This window comes from Trichosurus vulpecula, chromosome 5 (assembly GCF_011100635.1).
Source record: "Trichosurus vulpecula isolate mTriVul1 chromosome 5, mTriVul1.pri, whole genome shotgun sequence".
Lineage (NCBI taxonomy): Eukaryota > Metazoa > Chordata > Mammalia > Diprotodontia > Phalangeridae > Trichosurus > Trichosurus vulpecula.
Genome location: NC_050577.1, coordinates 144,151,882 through 144,168,872, shown reverse-complemented (window position 1 = coordinate 144,168,872; position 16,991 = coordinate 144,151,882).

Genomic DNA, 16,991 nt, shown 5'->3' with positions numbered 1-16,991 from the left:
AGGAGGAGGAGAGAGGAGAGACCTTGCTGGAAAGGTTGCCAGAAGATGGATCCAAACTTAAAAGTATGTGATATAGAGGAGATGATCAAAACAATAATAAATAGTAACACAAAGAGTGATGAGCTAGGTAGAAATCAGTATGAGAGCAACTTAAATCACACAACAAGCAGGAGGTAGCACAAGGACAATTAACCATAATCAGCAGGAAAAGTTTTGGATGAGGGGATTTGGAATTCATTAAACTAGCTCTCAGTCTAGTCTACTATATAACATTCCATTATTACTGGTAAAAGGAAATAGCGATACACAGTGAAAAAAGCTCATGTGACTTTATTTCTTAGCTACTCTTAGAGTCTGTTTGTTTTCGTACCAGACTTATTGATACAGCACATGATGGGCAAAACATCTTTGAGTTCTGGGGTTCTATATAAAAATAAGGCAATCAATTCATTGTTTGATTAACAAGCTTTTATGAACTCCATACTATTTACCAGTCACTAGAGATATTAAGATAAAAGTAGGACAATTCCTGCTTTCAAGGAGTTTATATTCTATCTCAGGAAACAATACATAAATATAAGTAAATATGAAGTATATACTAGGGAACCACATAGTAGTTTCAGTGTTGGGGTAAGGCTAGTAGCTGAAGGAATCAGATGTACATCCCTTCCCAAACTATTTTGAACCCCTAAGACCTGAGAATGGCCAATCCAGGTTTTAGGCCTATCAGGAGAGGCATTGTGGCCCACTCTGAGCTTAATGTACTATAATCCTCTGCAATGCTCTGGCATAACAGACATGCCTTGCTCTCTGAGTGAACTCAAAATGCACCTTTCTGTGTCAACACTACAAGGCCAGATGAAGCTGACCAGAAGATTCTTCTGTTAATGACTACCAAGGACAAGACATCTTGACCAGACACTACATTGAAGAATGGGACTTTTCTTATCTTGACATTTCATGGACATGTACTATGTTATAGAATGTTAATGGTAAAGGGAAACACAGATATCCTCGGCTGTAATTTCAATTGAAACTTTGTCAATTCTTTTATCTTATTGTATATACAACCTATTCAAATAAGAAAATTCCTTTCTTATACTATGGTTAAACATAGGTGGAGATCATAAAGTTGAGTGACACAGACATCCTGAGTTGGGATTGTTCTAAAATGTATTTAAGGCCTCTCATTCTTTTTATCAGACAGTCGGGATTTAACTTCTGGTTCTGTGTATATATGTATCTGCTAGCTTTAAGGGAATAAACTATATATGTACACACACACACATATATATATACACACACGTATGTATGTATACATACACACACATACACGTGTGTGTACATATATATGTATATGTGTGTGTGTGTGTGTGTGTGTATATCTATATATATATATAGATCTAGCTTATTTGCCTCTTTTAACAAAACTTTCAGATCGACCCAGGAAAGATCTCATGTAGACTGTGACACTTTAGCTAAGCTTTGAAGAGATTTTTATAGGTAGAGGTGAGGGGGAGAGTACGTGCTCTGCTTGAGGGATAGTCTTGAAGCTAGGAAAGTATGGATTAAAATTCTATCTCTTATATAGACTGTTGGAAAGTTGCTCAGTGTTTCAGGGAATGCTTGGACTATGAGTCAGTTGCAAGTGAATTGCTAGTCTGCATCTTTAGAGAAAGTTTCCAATCCCAGAGTTCTTTTCATTAATGAAATAATGATAAACAATGGAGTATTAACTATAATAACAATTGAAATTCACCTTATATTAGTGGCAATTCTGACTCAGGATGGTACCTTGTTAGTGTAGATTCACTGTTGGGATGAAATGAGGTATTCATATGTCATTCAAGAATTAAGAAAAAGAGGTTTACTTAGCCATGGCATAGAAAGGATATTCAACAAAGATACTGCAGAACTTCATTCACTCCTCACTATGTGGAAATGTGTTTGGTCAGCAAGAGGGAATGGTGTATACTCTCACAGTCTTGGGGCATTAGCCAGATCTGAAGGGGCCTGACTCCCCTTGGGTAAGCCTTTTTATTCCCTTAGGTGATCAGGAAGCTAAATTGATAGGACTAGAGGCTACCAGAAAGCTGTGTCAAGAGAAGCAGCTTAAGTCTTGACCTTTGGGCCACTCAAATTCTAGGGACAGCTATGTTGTCTTTCAGGGAAAAATCCCATGTTTCATAGGGAGGGTGGAACTCTGGTATATAGTGGTTCTATCATAATTTAACTTGTTTCAGAATGTGGGAGACTGTAATTGTTTAATATGAATTTCTTTATCTAATTTGCATGCATGCGTTACTTCTCTATGCTTCTGTTTCCTCTTTTGTAAAATAAGGGGAATGGAAAACATTATGTTACAAGGTCCCTTCCAAATCAACTATTTAATCCCATGATTCAACATTCACATCTTTTCTACCTTCTTTTCTTCCTTCCTTTCCTTACTCTTTCTTGTTCCCTTTTCTTTTCCTTTCCTTTGCTCTCCTCCCTCTCTCTCTTCTTTATTTTTAATACCTGCTATGTATCTTTTAACCTTGACAAAGGGAAAAGCTAGATTGAACAGAAAACCTATATACCAAGAATATCATCCTTAAGTAGGTTCTCTAAACCTTCAATGAAGAAATATTGTTTGAATATGGTATGAATCCATGATTTGTTGAGGCAACTGATAGACACCTGCCATGGTGACATCCTTATTATTATGGACAAGGCCTGACTCAGGCCAGGTCCCTGGTAACATAGGATTGCCATTGTAAAAATGAGACACTTGTTGGTCATTTAACAGTTAACAAAAAGGGATTTGCTTAGCCATGATAGGAGAAGGATAGTCAGTATTGATGAGCTTTAATGATAGACATTCAGGACTTCTTGAATACTGTGAGAGGTATTTTTAGCTGAGTGAAATTTCCTTGTCTCTCTGCATTACCTATCATTATCCATTAGTAACACATCAAAAGGAGCCTAGAACCCCTCAAGGTTGCTTCATAGTCAAGACATTAGGATGTGGTATCCTGACACTTGAGCCTTCAGTTTCCTGAGCCAAACATGTCTCAAGGAATGTCTTGATAATCTTTCAAGGGTAACAGAGATTACCTTTACCCCCACTGCCTGGAGGCCATATAGCCATTAAAAACTCACTTGACTGCAAGAATGATGGGATTGGATATTGTTCCTACTACACATGGCAGCAGAAATCATCCATATTCTTTTACTTTGCTTCTTTGACTCTTAGAATGAAGCAATTTATAGTATTATCAAATTGACTCAACTGTCCTTATAGGCCTTCTTTTCTCAACTTTAATAAGTTTCTATTTACTATCTATCTCATAGATATTTATTACAAACTTTTCTTCAGCTTACCCTTCTCCCATAGTAGGGTTTTATAACTGCAGTTTATAACTATGTTATCTATTATTTCCTCATCTTTATAGTTTTTCTCTTCCATTTTATTTTAAATTTCTAGAGAGCTGAATCTAGGGTAACCTGTAATCTCTGACTCCCATAGCGATTAGTGTCATGTCATGAATGTGTAATGAGTGTTCACATTTAACTGTTAGAAAGTGTTCTGTTAGCGGCTGCTAGAGTGAGTCACTCTCTGGCACCCTTTTAAATATCCCCACACAAAGCCATTAGCATAAAGTGAGTAACACAGAGGAATGGAAGGACTATTCCTATATGTCTAAACTATTCCACATCTACTCCAAGAGATCCAGAAGTTAGAATGAAAGAACCTCCAAAAATCAGTAAGTTAATTAACAAGTATTTAAGTGTTTACTATGTCTAGAAATTAAAAAAAAATGTGACCCCCTCTTACCCTCAAGGAACTTCTAAGAGGGGAGACAGCATATATACAAGTTGGTATGTGTAATGAAATAATATTTGTAAAGCACTTACCAGTGTCTGACACATAGTAGGCACTTAATAAACACTTGTTCTCTTCTCTCCCCTCTAGAAGATAAAAAAGAATAGGTAGAAGATTAGAGGGGAAGGCACTAGTGGCTTCCTGGAGTTGGGGACCCTTGAGTTGAAGTTTAAAGGTGACCAAGGATTCTCAGAAGTAGAGGTTATAAAGGGAAAATTTCCAAGCATGGAGGCAGCTAGTAGAAAACCATAGAGATAGGAAGTGGAGCTTTCAGGCCAGTATGCCTGGATTGTAAAGTGTGTGGACAGTAGTTGCATGTTAAAAGACTGGAAAGGTACTAAAGAAACCAAGTTATGAAGCACTTTAAGTGACAAACAGGGGAGTTTACTTTTGATCTAGGAGGTCATAGGAGAACCATCGGAATGTATAGAGGAGGGGCCGTGATCTCGACAGGACTACACTTGAAGAAAATTGCTTTGATATTCCAGTGTGTAGAAGATTGATTAGAGTGTTGGGGGGCATGAGGCAGGAAGTTCAGCGGGAAGTTATTGCAGCAGTGTGAGTGAGGTGTTGGGAATATGTTGAAAAAGACATACTATTTCTCTGCACTTTTCTGTCCTCCCCAGCTACCCCATTTCCTCTTCTGGTAATTAAGGGTTCTCCTGTGGCTGACCAGTCTGGGGATGTCATTGTCACCTGGGGTGGCTCTGAAGAGGCCTAGGACCAAGCTGGGAACAAAACAATCTCAGGATTTGGGTGTGTATATAGAATACCACAAGGCAGATATGTTAAATGCTCCCTCAGGGTGTGCTAATTGGTGCTTGCCTAAGTGTTGGTTGGCTCCCACAGAGTGCACAAAATTAATGTTCCATCTTAATGTCATTGCACAATTAAGTCTTGTCCTCTCTTTTGTTGGCTTGTTATTTTGAAAGGCTGTTAGTAGGGAAGAAGGCAATTTGATATAGTAAGAAGGGCACTGGCCTGAAAGTTAAGAAATCTCAATTCTAGTCCCTGCTCTGCCGCTTATAAGCCATATGACTTGGGACGAGTCATTTTATCTCTCTCTGAGCCTTAGTTGCCTCTTCTGTTCCCTTATTCCTAGTTCCTTCATCTGTAGATGAGGGGGATGGATGAAATGATCTCCAAAGCTCCTTTTAGTTCTAATGTTTTATGATTCTCTTATAATTTAAACTTATGCTTATTGAAATAGAGACATAACTTACTCTTTCCTTTTCTAACCTGGCTTCTTCTCAGCGCTTAGATTATCATTTGATACCATGTGCTTTTACATTTAGTGCCATTTTGTGAAAAGTTTCCTGCAGCAGCACTTTTTGTGATATGAAGAAACTGGAAGAAAAGTAGGTACCCATTTATTGGGGAATGACTAAATAAATCGTGTTTGATGAATGTTATGTGCTGTATGTGTGCTATAAGAAATAATGAATGTAAAGAATTGAGAGAAACCTGAGAAGAGTTGTATGAACTACAATAGAGCCAAGGAAGTGGAAACCAGGAAAACCGGTTTTAAGTCATTAATGCAATAACTTCATTAATGTAAAGGTGACATTGTGGTGGGGGGGACTCTAGAATTGTGAAATGATAGCAATGTTTAAAAAAGCAGCAATAAAGCATTTTAAAAAGCATTTAAAAAGCTGTTCTTTACACGTGCTGCTCCATTTCCTATCTCTATGGTTTTCCACTAGCTGCCTCCATGCCTGGAAAGTTTCCCTTTAGAATCTCTACTTCTTAAAATACTTGGTCACCTTTAAACTTCAACTCAACGGTCCTGAACTCCAGGCAGCTGCTAGTGCTTTCCTCTCTCATCTTCTACTTCCTCTGTTTATCTTGTAGGGGGAAGAGAAGAGAACAAGTGTTTATTAAATGCCTACTATGCGTGGGACACTGGTGCTTTGTCACACGTGTGTCTGCCTTCTCTTTCATTAAATCATAAACTCAAGGACAAAGATCACATCTTCTCCTGTATCTCTTCTCTCTCTCAAAACTCCCCCCCCCCAACAGGAACCCAGTAAGTGCTGACTACACACTTTAATCTGCTGACCATAGGCTTTCCTACTCTTCTCTGAAAGGCGTTCTAGGTCATTATTTTCACTGGATATTAATCAAGATAGAACTTAACATTTTAGGTAAAGGCTAACCACTTAGTCTGTGATAGACTTCTGGTACATCTTACAGATTGCATGTGCTTGCACACTGACTTCCTTCTCATTCTATCTGTTATTGGGTCATCAGGCCTTAGAGAAAATCTTGTGACCTTGGCTGGCCTTAAATGTGTGATATTTGGGATGAAGACATAACTACAAAAAGATATATCTTAGTATCTCAAAATTTAACTACAGTACACTTGACTTTGTTTAATAATTTAAAGAATCAAATTAGTTGTTTTTAGAGGCAGCATGACCTAGTGGTTAGTGGACTGGCTAGAAAGTTAAGAATACCTGGTGCTATCTGTGGCTCTATGGCCTTTTGCAAATTGCTCACCTTCTATTGCCCTGTAGAACTTCTTTAAGAATATAAAAAAATAGATGAATTGTTGAATTCTGTTTTTGGAGGGACTTTCCACACCAAGAATTCCCCACATTGATAAAACAAAAAATCTGGAAAAAATAATAATGTTTATAAGTCAAATGCTTGATATAAAAATGACCCTGAGAATACTATGAGGAGTCATTTTCAGATACAGTCAAAGGACTTCCTCCCTTGACTACTGCCATGACCAATTCTGACAAAATGTGCTCTGGGATCTAACCTTCCCCAAGGTCAGAGTCAAAATCTCTTTTTGCTAAGGGCCATAAATCTCTGACTTAGAAATAGCTTTCAAAAATATTTAGAGTTTTAATTTTACACTTGCCTTATTTTAATGTGGGCCAAGAATGGGATGGCACATGCAAATAGTTGGTTAATGTAATAGGAACACATTTATACAGATGTATAAAAAAATCAATGTATACTGACCGAAATGTATGGTGAAGAATAATTTATACTTTTTATTAAATGTAGCTGCATTATTTTGGAGGTAAGTGTTATAATACTAATTGAAACTCATGATTGTTATTAATTATACATTTTCAATCTTTCGTTTTAACCTGTCATTAATTTTCTGCATCAAAATGAACTGTTCTAATGTTAACAGCCTGCACTTTTCTTTCCTTTCCAAAGTTGTTACATTTTTCTCTTGACGCGGGGTTTCTGACAAGAGCGGTATTCTTTTGTACTTTTATATCTCTAATTCTCAAAGAAAATTCTTTTCTCCTCAGCCTTCACAATTTCTCTAAGCATTTTGAAGCTAATTTCCAGTGTTCCTTCACTGTAATCCTTTTTTTCCTCTTAATTATTTGGAAATGTTAGGTGATAGTGATTAGTGTATTATACAAATCAAAGTGATAGCTAAAGACAATACCCTTTTATTTTCTGTTTATTCTCAATTTGATATGGTTAACTAAAAAGTAACACTGGCAAGTAGGATGTTTTGTGCAACATTCAATAAACATTTATTAAGTGCGGAATGAGGACAGAGCATTTCCCTGGATGCTGAGGAAGGTAAAGGTCTCCAAAGGAATTCATAATCTACTGGGTGGTGGGGTTAGGCAGACCAAGACACAATTAGATGCAAATGATAATTTGAAAAGTAAATGTTGAATGTCTGATCTGGTGCTGGAAGGGACCTCCCAGACCATATAGACCAACACATTCATTTTACAAATGAGGAAACTAGGTATAGTGACTGGTCAAGAATCATACAGCTAATAAGCATCAGAGGTAGGATTTGATCCCAGTGCCTCTGATTCTACTAAATTACTTCCCAGACAAATACAAAGTGATAGTGCAATTACATGAGATGAAAGATCACTACCAAGTTAAACCATGGGATAGCTTATGGAGGAAATGCATTTGTATTTGGGTGGTGAAACAGTTCAACTGTTTACTGTATATTCTCCCCTGCTTACATGTTGTAGCAACTGCTTGAGGGTATCGGCTATTGCCTTTTAGGTTTTGAAACTTCAGTGATTTGTCATTAATAGATGTGTAATATATATTTGTAGAATTGAGTTGAACTGCAATAAGATGAGGTGAGTAGGAGAGACTAAAGAACAGAGCAAAGGTAAGAAAAATAGGGCCCATGTTGAGGATCCCAGAGAATTTAGTTTGCTGGGAATGAGTAGAGGAGTATTAGTGTGATCTAAGGCCAGAAAGATGGGCTGAAAACAGATTAAGGAGGACCTTTCCAAGTATGTAGATGAATCAATTATTTAGCCTTTCTACATGCACAAGTGGATCCCTTTCCATCTCATCTTCTTCAGCAGGTTGCTCTTACTCTCATCCCTGGCATCTTACTTACCTTAGATCTCTCCTGTTTACTTGATGCTTCCCTCCTGTCTACAAATATGCTAGGTCTCCTCCATCCTCAACACCCCCCCCCCAATGATCTTTCCATTTCCACTAAGTATTATCTTAAATCTCTCCTTTTTGTGAGGCAATTGGAGTTAAGTGACTTAGGGTCACACAGCTAGTAAGTGTCAGGTGACTGAGGCTGGATTTGAACTCAGGTCCTCCTGACCTCAGGGCTGGTGCTCTATCTTCCATTTTATGGCTAAATTCCTTGAGAAGACCATCTCTGTCTACATCTGTCTTTACTCCCTTTTTCTCATTCTATTTTGGTGATCTCTTCTCAAAACTCATCCTCCCTACCTCTCTGCAGCCTTTGACACTTTTGATCATCCTGTTCTCTTTGATACTCTCTTCTCTCTAGTATTTCATTATGCTGCTCTCTTTCAGCTCTCTTTTTACCTATTAGACTGTTTCTTTTTAGCCTTCTTTGCTGGATTTTTATCCAAATTATGCTGCTGACCTCAGAATTAAGCTCTGTCCTGGATCTCTAAAATATTTCACTTTGCGATCTCATCAGCTTTCATGAGTTCAGATAGCTTCTCTATACAGTTGATTATCAGATCTATTTGTGCATCCCTAACCTCCCCAATCCCATCTCTAGCCTCTAGTTTCACATCTCCAACTGCCTGTTGTATATTTCATTATTTTTTTCTCTCAAATCCTCCTCTCTTCTGACCTTCTCCATGCTCCTAATCATCCAGGCAAGTAACTTCAGCGTCATTCTCTAATCCATATTCTCATCCCCCAAATTCAATCATTTGGCAAATCCTGTCATCTCTACTTTTATACCTCTCATATATGTCACATTCTCTCCTTTGATATTCCTGCTACCCTGGTACAGGCCATCATCACCTCATGGCTGGACTATTACAGTAACCTGCTGGCTAGTCTTGCTACTTCAAATCTTTTCCCATTTATTGTCTACTAAGATGTCAAAATGATCTCTCTTAAGCACAGGTCTGACTATCTCAACTCCTACTCCCTATCCAATAAAGACTAGTGATTTCCTCTTACCTGCAAAATTAAATATAAAATCTTTTGGTTGACTTTTAAAGGCCTTTACAGCATGGCCCTTTCCCATCTTTCTAGTCTTCTTATACCTTATCTCCCTCCACATACCCTTAGGTCTAATGACTCTGACCTCCTTGTTTCTCACACATGAGAGTCCATCTCCTGCCCCAGAGAATTTTTACTAACTGTCCTCCAGTGCTTGGATGTCTCTCCTTCCTCATCTCCATCTACTACCTTCCCTCGTTTCAAGTCTTAGCTGAAGTCCCACCATATGCAAGAAACACTCCCAGTCCTTCCTTTTCTTAGTATCTTCCCCTGAAACTATCCCCAACATCCACCCATCCATCCATCTATCCATCTTGTTTGTACATCGTCATCATCTTCGTCATCATAGTTAACATTTGTACAGTGCTTATTATGTGCTAGGCACTGTGCTAAGCTCTTCATAATTATTATCTTATTTGATCCTCAGAATAACCCCAAGAGGTAGATGCTATTGGCCTCCTTCACTGATGAAGAAACTGGGGAAGAGTTTATGTAACTTGTCCAGCATCGCACAGCTAGTGTCTGAGGCTAGATTTGAATTCAGGTCTTCCTGACTGTGGGCTCAGTACTCTATCCTCTGTACCACCTCCTTACCCTGTATATAGTGTTTTTTGCCTACTGTGTCCCTCATTGGACTGTGAGCTTCTTGAGAGCAGGAATTGTTTTTGACAATTATTTTATTTTTATCCTTAGTGCTTAGCACAGTGCCTGGCATGTAGTAGGTGTTTCATAAATGCTTTGTGAATGACTGTAATTGATCCACAAGGCTAATTTTAAAGATGAAAATTGTAGGTACAGAAGATATTTCAGGTGAGATTTTTTAAAATGTCTGATGATTAGACATAAACTCCACATGTTTATATGGGCACCTTTTTGTGCTTTGTTATCCAATGAAGATATATTGCATTAGGCTATGTCTAAAGTGCAAAGTACTTTAGGTAATAACTATCAAGCTGTTTCCATAAGTAAAGAAAACTAAATAGCTGGGGAAGTTAGAAGAAACTGATGACCACAGAGTATAACATGGCGGTGCTTCCTGTCCTACCTGGACAGAATCTTCGTGACTCCTCCTAGTAATCTTCTTGGGCCAAGACCCCTATCCATATTTCTCCTCCCCACCCCACCTCCATCCCTATAACCACCATCCTGGTAGGGCTGCAGAGAAATTCCAAGTCCCAGTACAGTATTCCGGTAGCTGGTGTTTGGCTTCAACATGGGTATAGTAATCAGAACCACTAGGGTAGAGTGGAGTAGTGAACAGGGACATAATGACACCAGCCTTCACGTGAAAAAATAGGTTCAGAACTGTAGACACTAATAAGCTGTGTGATACTACACAAGATATTTAATCTCTCTGATTAATTGAATGCATGAGTCTCATAGTTTTTTTTTCTCATTCTGTAAATAATGATAGTGATATTACCTACCTCATAGAGGTTATTGTGGAGATCAGAGGAGATAATGTACATAAATCACTTAGCAAAGTTTAAAGTGTGATTAACATGTGGTTGGTTGTTGCTCTTGTTATCTGTAGCTGTAGGACTATACCTTTGCCCCTCACCTCTCTATCTCTGTACTCAACCAGCATTTCTGGACTTCGTTCAGTATAGAAGTAAAGAGAAGGCAAGGAAATGTATTATGGACTTAGCTGTTGTATGGTGTATTGGTGCAACCATAACTAAGAGCTCGCATACTGTAGGTATTCACTGAAAAGAGACTGATTGGCATGCTGGAAGTCTAAGTAAATGCCCCTTGATTTTGCCTCTCTTTTTTAACTTTGAAGTAGTAGACAAAGGATTGGATTTAAAATAAAAGGAACGGGTTTCAAACACAGGCTCGGTTACTTTTTCAGTTATGGGACCTTATTCACTTCACTTCTTTCTTATCCCCATTTTCTTTATCTGTAAGATGGGTGAATAAGATAATGTGGGTTTAAGTGATTTCCTAACTGTGAAGGATGATTCAAACTAAGATATTATCATAGCACGGTGGAAAAAGCAGTGAATTTGGAATCATAGGATTCAAATCCTGGCAAAGCCACACAATACTACTGAGTGTGGACAAGATGGTTGATCTTCCTCTGCCCGTTATTCATCTTTAACACCAGGCAATTGCACTTAATGAGCTCTAAGGTCACTTGAGCTCAAAAGGTATGATTTGAAAAGTATAGGGAGCTCCTGCTTGAAACTCCTTTTAACAAAACAGATCTTCGCATCCTAGAGAGTTGCCTTGGTGGCCCTGAAAGGTTTAGTATCCTTGTCAGGGTTAGCATTTGAACTTCCTGATTTTGAATCTGATTCCAGATGCACTGTTCCACGGTCTTTAAGGATCCTATTCATGCGACTAAACTAGTAAGACAAAAATATCTGCCTTGCCTCAGTTTCCTTAACTGTAAAATCATGATAACAATAGCACCTACCTCCCAAGGTTGTCGTGAGGATCAGATGAGATAAAGCTTATAGAGTGTTTTAGTGCAATGCTTGGCGCATGATAAGGACTATAGAAACATTAGCTATTATTATTATTACTAGCTATTAACTTGTCTAAATTAAGGGCAAGGAAGGTTAAGTGTCTGGCTAAAGTTCACATAGTTGTGAAGTTATGAAGGATTTGGAGCTAAGTCCTCTGACTATCTGTCTGCTTATATAGTTCTCCCAGAATGCTTTGTATCCTCTGCACATTTAGGGGGACAATTTTACTTTGAGCACTTCTCAGATGATTTTTTCCCCTCATGTTTATTGTCCTGAGTTTCTGAGTCATTCAATGTGTTCTCACTACTTTTCTTTCTTTTATGATGGATTTTCTCTATAAAGTATTTGGTGGTTCTGTATATTAGGGGAACAATACAAACCTAACATTTACTGTTGGGTGTAACTTTTGTTTTATGTTCTAATCAATACACTTGCCCAACGTAAAATGTAAAAGTCTCCATCTTTTCTTCTTGTCTAACCAGTAATCTTTAGTTTGTTTTCTGAGAAGGGTGTTTTTGAAAGTCTAATGGGGAGAAATCAAAACAAAGCAAATCAGAAACAAAGAAGGGGGATGGTTGGAACTTACTTGCATCTGGTCAATCGACTCTTTTGGTCCACATGAATGTAAGATTCTAAAATTGCTACTAAAAAGATTTTTTTTTAAATCCTAGTGTTGGATTTGGGGTCAGTTTCCTTCAGCTGTAAAAGAGGCATTTAGACTAAATGAACTATTAGGTTCCTTCCACCTCGAAAATCTATGATATTATGATTCATTGTCTGAATAGCAGATATTTTGAGTTGTCATTGGCTCAATAACACTTTGGGATTATGTTGTCCAAAGCATCCTTACATGGTTCTTATTGGACCAATGATATTCAAAATATGATACTCTAGTTCCAGGTTTAATGGTGCAGTGTGAGTCTGTAAAATGTAGAAAAAGATAGAATCATATGAAAGGTCTTTAGAATCCATCCACTTCATTTTCGAGTGAGGAAACTGAGACTCAGAGTCACAATCTAATAAGTACCTGAAGTCTGGATTTGAACTCAGATCTTCCTGATTCCAGGCCCAGCTTTCTATTCACTTTGTTACCTAACTCCCAGTTCCTTAGACTCCAGTTGCCAGGACTGGTGCTCTAGTGAATGCTTTAAATTTTCCACAGATTAATCTGGGATATACTAGTTAATATAATACTAGTGATACTACTAAAATAATACTAGTGGTAAGTTAATATAAATTCCAAATTACCCATGAGAGTTTAAATCTTGTGAAGTAGCAAATACTGAATATCGGTTTTCCCTGGGCAGAGTAAAGCAGTATCATTTCTATATGGGTAGATAAATAAGAGACATGGGTATTGACTTGGCAGAAACTATGAAATAAATCCACCGGAAGGTTGGAGTTATAACTCATCAACCAGTTTAATTAGACTCAACGAACAGGAATTTTGTTCTGCGGGTCATGGAAAAGAGTCTTTAAAATACGCTTATTTTAAATCAAAGAAATATATACATAATTGACCCCTTTTGTTCTAATGGCTTCTCAGGAAAGAAAAAAACAGGACTCCTGCTCAGGGAATTTACCTAATTACAGTATATTACAATTCAGTTCATGAGACATTTATTACGTATGTCCTTTCAATCAATATTTTACATATGGAGCCTTTTTCTCCTTTTTTGACTCTTTAGATATATAGGTCTAGTCTAGTGGTTTGAGGTCTACTTGGTTTTTCTTGACTATGCATGTTTAATACAAGGGTTTTGTTTTTCCTTATTTTTCTTTGGGGGTAGATATGAGAGAAAATAAATATTTCTTAATTGAAAGAACTGAAATATATATATATATATAATGTATGTATATATATATGTATACACACACATATATACTTAAAATGAACTATACTCAAAATAAACATGTATTTGGGCTTGTTTTAAGAATATACCAATGATGAATCAGCCAGATGAAAATGTATAATCAAGTTTATACAGTTTCTTGGTTCTCAGTGGTTATTCCTCATAGAATGAACAAATTATTCTCTTTCTATTGATATATCTCTTGCTGCCTACACGCCACCATTCCTCCCAGGTGATAATGTCAAGTCTGAACAGACTGGGACACTTGGGAATGATACTGATAAGGTACAGAAAAGCTATGTATTTTAGATTATTCCCAATATTACTAGCTTTGCAAGAACCATATCGCGAAGGTGTACATATGATCAGTAAATAATGACAAGTACATTTGTTTTATCATGGCCAAGTTATTCAGAACTCCAGCAAGGCTACAACAACTCTGCTTTATGTTTGCGGGAGGGGGAAGGAGTGGCAAGGTTAGAGCTAGTGAATGAGTGCATACCTCTAGACAAGCTCAATACTAATTATGAAAGTTCGTAAAGTAAGAATGCTTTCATCAATGGTAGGTGACTCATAGGGCCTTTCATCCATAAGACATTTATTGAGAACAAATAGGCCACTCTCACTTGAAGCCAAGTGGAGCACTAGCAATATAATTACAATGATTGCTGCCCGGTGACAAAGGGGTATAAGTAGCTATCAACCATAGCATGCAATAGCATTGAAGAAATGAAGTTCAGTTTAGTTAGGTATATTGGAAATTTAGATTTGTGGGGAGTCATTAAATAAATACCTCAATTAGTTTATGCTAGAAATATACAAGGTCCGAAGCTGATGAAATCATCCTGGAGGACCCTGCTGAGTTTTGGCATATACCTTCTTGGATGCAACTATGATCTACCTTCTGTGAGGAAGCAACTAAGCCAATCTTCTAGGAATATTGCATGGAAGAAACTTTTGTATGAATATGTGGCTTATCCTAGCACCTTCTGAAAGCTCTGTGATTTGAGTGTACATACTGATAAAGTGGGTGGTGGACAGGTAGAAACTCTGAAAAGCCTGTGCTCAAAATCAGTAAAAATAACTGTAATTCACAAATGAAGACATAAAATAGAAGTGGAAATTAAAATTCCTCCAAATGGCATGATATGATTTAAATAGAGTGTAATTTCAAAGGACCAGAAGAAAAATCAATATAACCCAGCATTTGAAATGGGGAGGAAATGCTTAGCCAGCATCTACTCCTTCCATCACTCTGACCCTCTTCTCTCTGAGTTTGAGAAAATGGTATGGAGTCTTGAAAGAACACTGATTTCTCACAGGAAAATGCCGAGAGGATTAAGAAATGCCTACTGGGTCAAACTAATGGATTGCTGCTATATGTAAGCGTTCAATATCCCTAGGCTTTGTAAATGAAGGCAAAACTTAACATGAAGCATGGGGATTTTTCAGTCCAATTTCCAAATCTGAAATGCATGGGAATCATTCTGCACGCATTCAATAAGAACATATTTTGCTGCATTTCAGCTGTAGCTAAATAAAGGTCACTAGGCTGAGGGGCAAAGCCTCCATGCAGGAAGTCCCATGATCTTACAAATTGTATTTCATCAAAATCAGGGAGGGAAAAATGTGGTATTCTCTCTCTCTCCCTCTCCCTCACCCTCACTCTCTCCCCATCTCTCCCCCTCCCTCCCCCACTCCCCCTCTCCCCCTCTCTCCCTCTCCCTCTCTCCCTCTCTCCTTCTCCCTCTCCCTCTCCCTCCCTCCTTCCCTTTCTCTCTCCTTCTCCCCTTCTTCCTATCCCCCTCCCACCCCTGCCTTCATTCTGTAAGATTGACTATAAACATTTCATGAAGAAACTGAAAAGGTCATATACCTATTCTAGCAATAAAGAAAAATTCCCTCCCTATTTTTAAGTGGTTAGGAAAAAAAAGTCAGTATAGCATAAGGAACCAGGAAATTGATTCCTGAATTTCATCATGATTACATAAAATAATCTGGTGAACAGAAGAAAATTTTGGATTATCTTAAAAAGTAAAGAGAATAGTTTCTCTGGGGTCAGAGGCTCATGTTAAAACATTGCCTTTGACACTGCTTGCATGACCTTGGGCAATAGGCTTAACTTGCCTGGGTCTCAGTTTCTTCTTTTGTAAAATGAGGAACTTGAGTCCCTTTCAGTTCTAGATTTGTGACTGTACACTGAAAGAATACTATTTTCACTATTTTCTCTGAGAAATTTAGCCCTATAGTTTTTAGAATGATCATTAAAAAGAAAACAAAATAATATATTCCTGCACACAGTATATATCTTTCCAAATCTGCCTTGCAGAGAAACATTTTGAGAAAGCTTTCATTTGGACTGCATAGTTTCAGCCTCTAAAAGGCTAGCAGTGATGATAACATTGAAAAATACCTGGGTATGCAACTTCCAAAGATGTTATCCTGAACCACCAGTTTTCTAGTGTTTGGCTGCTCAGACTCTACTGATTAATGTGCTAATGAATGTAACTTTTAAAATGTAGTGCTGATTAAAATATACCACACAGCGTGCATTGGAAAAATTCCCCAAATTAGTCAATTATGTAAGGGGCCCACCCAAGCCAGAGAGATCACTGTGCTAAGTAGAATTGGCAGGTTGATAGCCTGGTTATTAGAGAAAGGAACCATTTTTTCTTCTTTTATCTCTTATAAGTGCTATGGCTGTGGTTATACTATGTCTAGCTCCTCCAATTCAGGGATGGCCACCTCTGGGGCAAATAAATAGAAAGTTCTCTCAACCACCACTCACGGGCAGAAGATGTCTCATGTCTCCATCAAAAACTGCACTTAGGAATATGAAACTATCCACTATTTTCCTCTAGAGGAAGTCTTTTATTCCCCCCATGCTCAATGAAAAAAGAAAAGGTTTAGGGAAAACAGTTTATCTGTTCTCAAGTATTTTTAGGGCTGACATGAGAAGAGAGATCACATTTGCTTATTTGGCACTAGGATAAGTGGGTGGAAGTTCCAGAGGCAGATTTAGGGGTGGTGTAAGCAAAAGCTATATTCGAGTGGAATGAGCTGCCTTATGACATGATGAATTTCCTCTCATTGGAAGTCTTCAAACTAAGACTGAATAGTCCCTTGTCACATATGTTAATGAGGAGATTCTTGGTTAGGTATCATTAAATTACATGGCTTCTGAAGTCCTTTCTAACTGAGAGTCTGTGGATTTTAATTCTGATTGCAGTTCCATATACCATCAACAAAAATGTACAACTAAACATGAGGGAATCTGAAATTTATATGTATATTTTATATGTAATATATATGATATATCATGCATATATCATAATAATG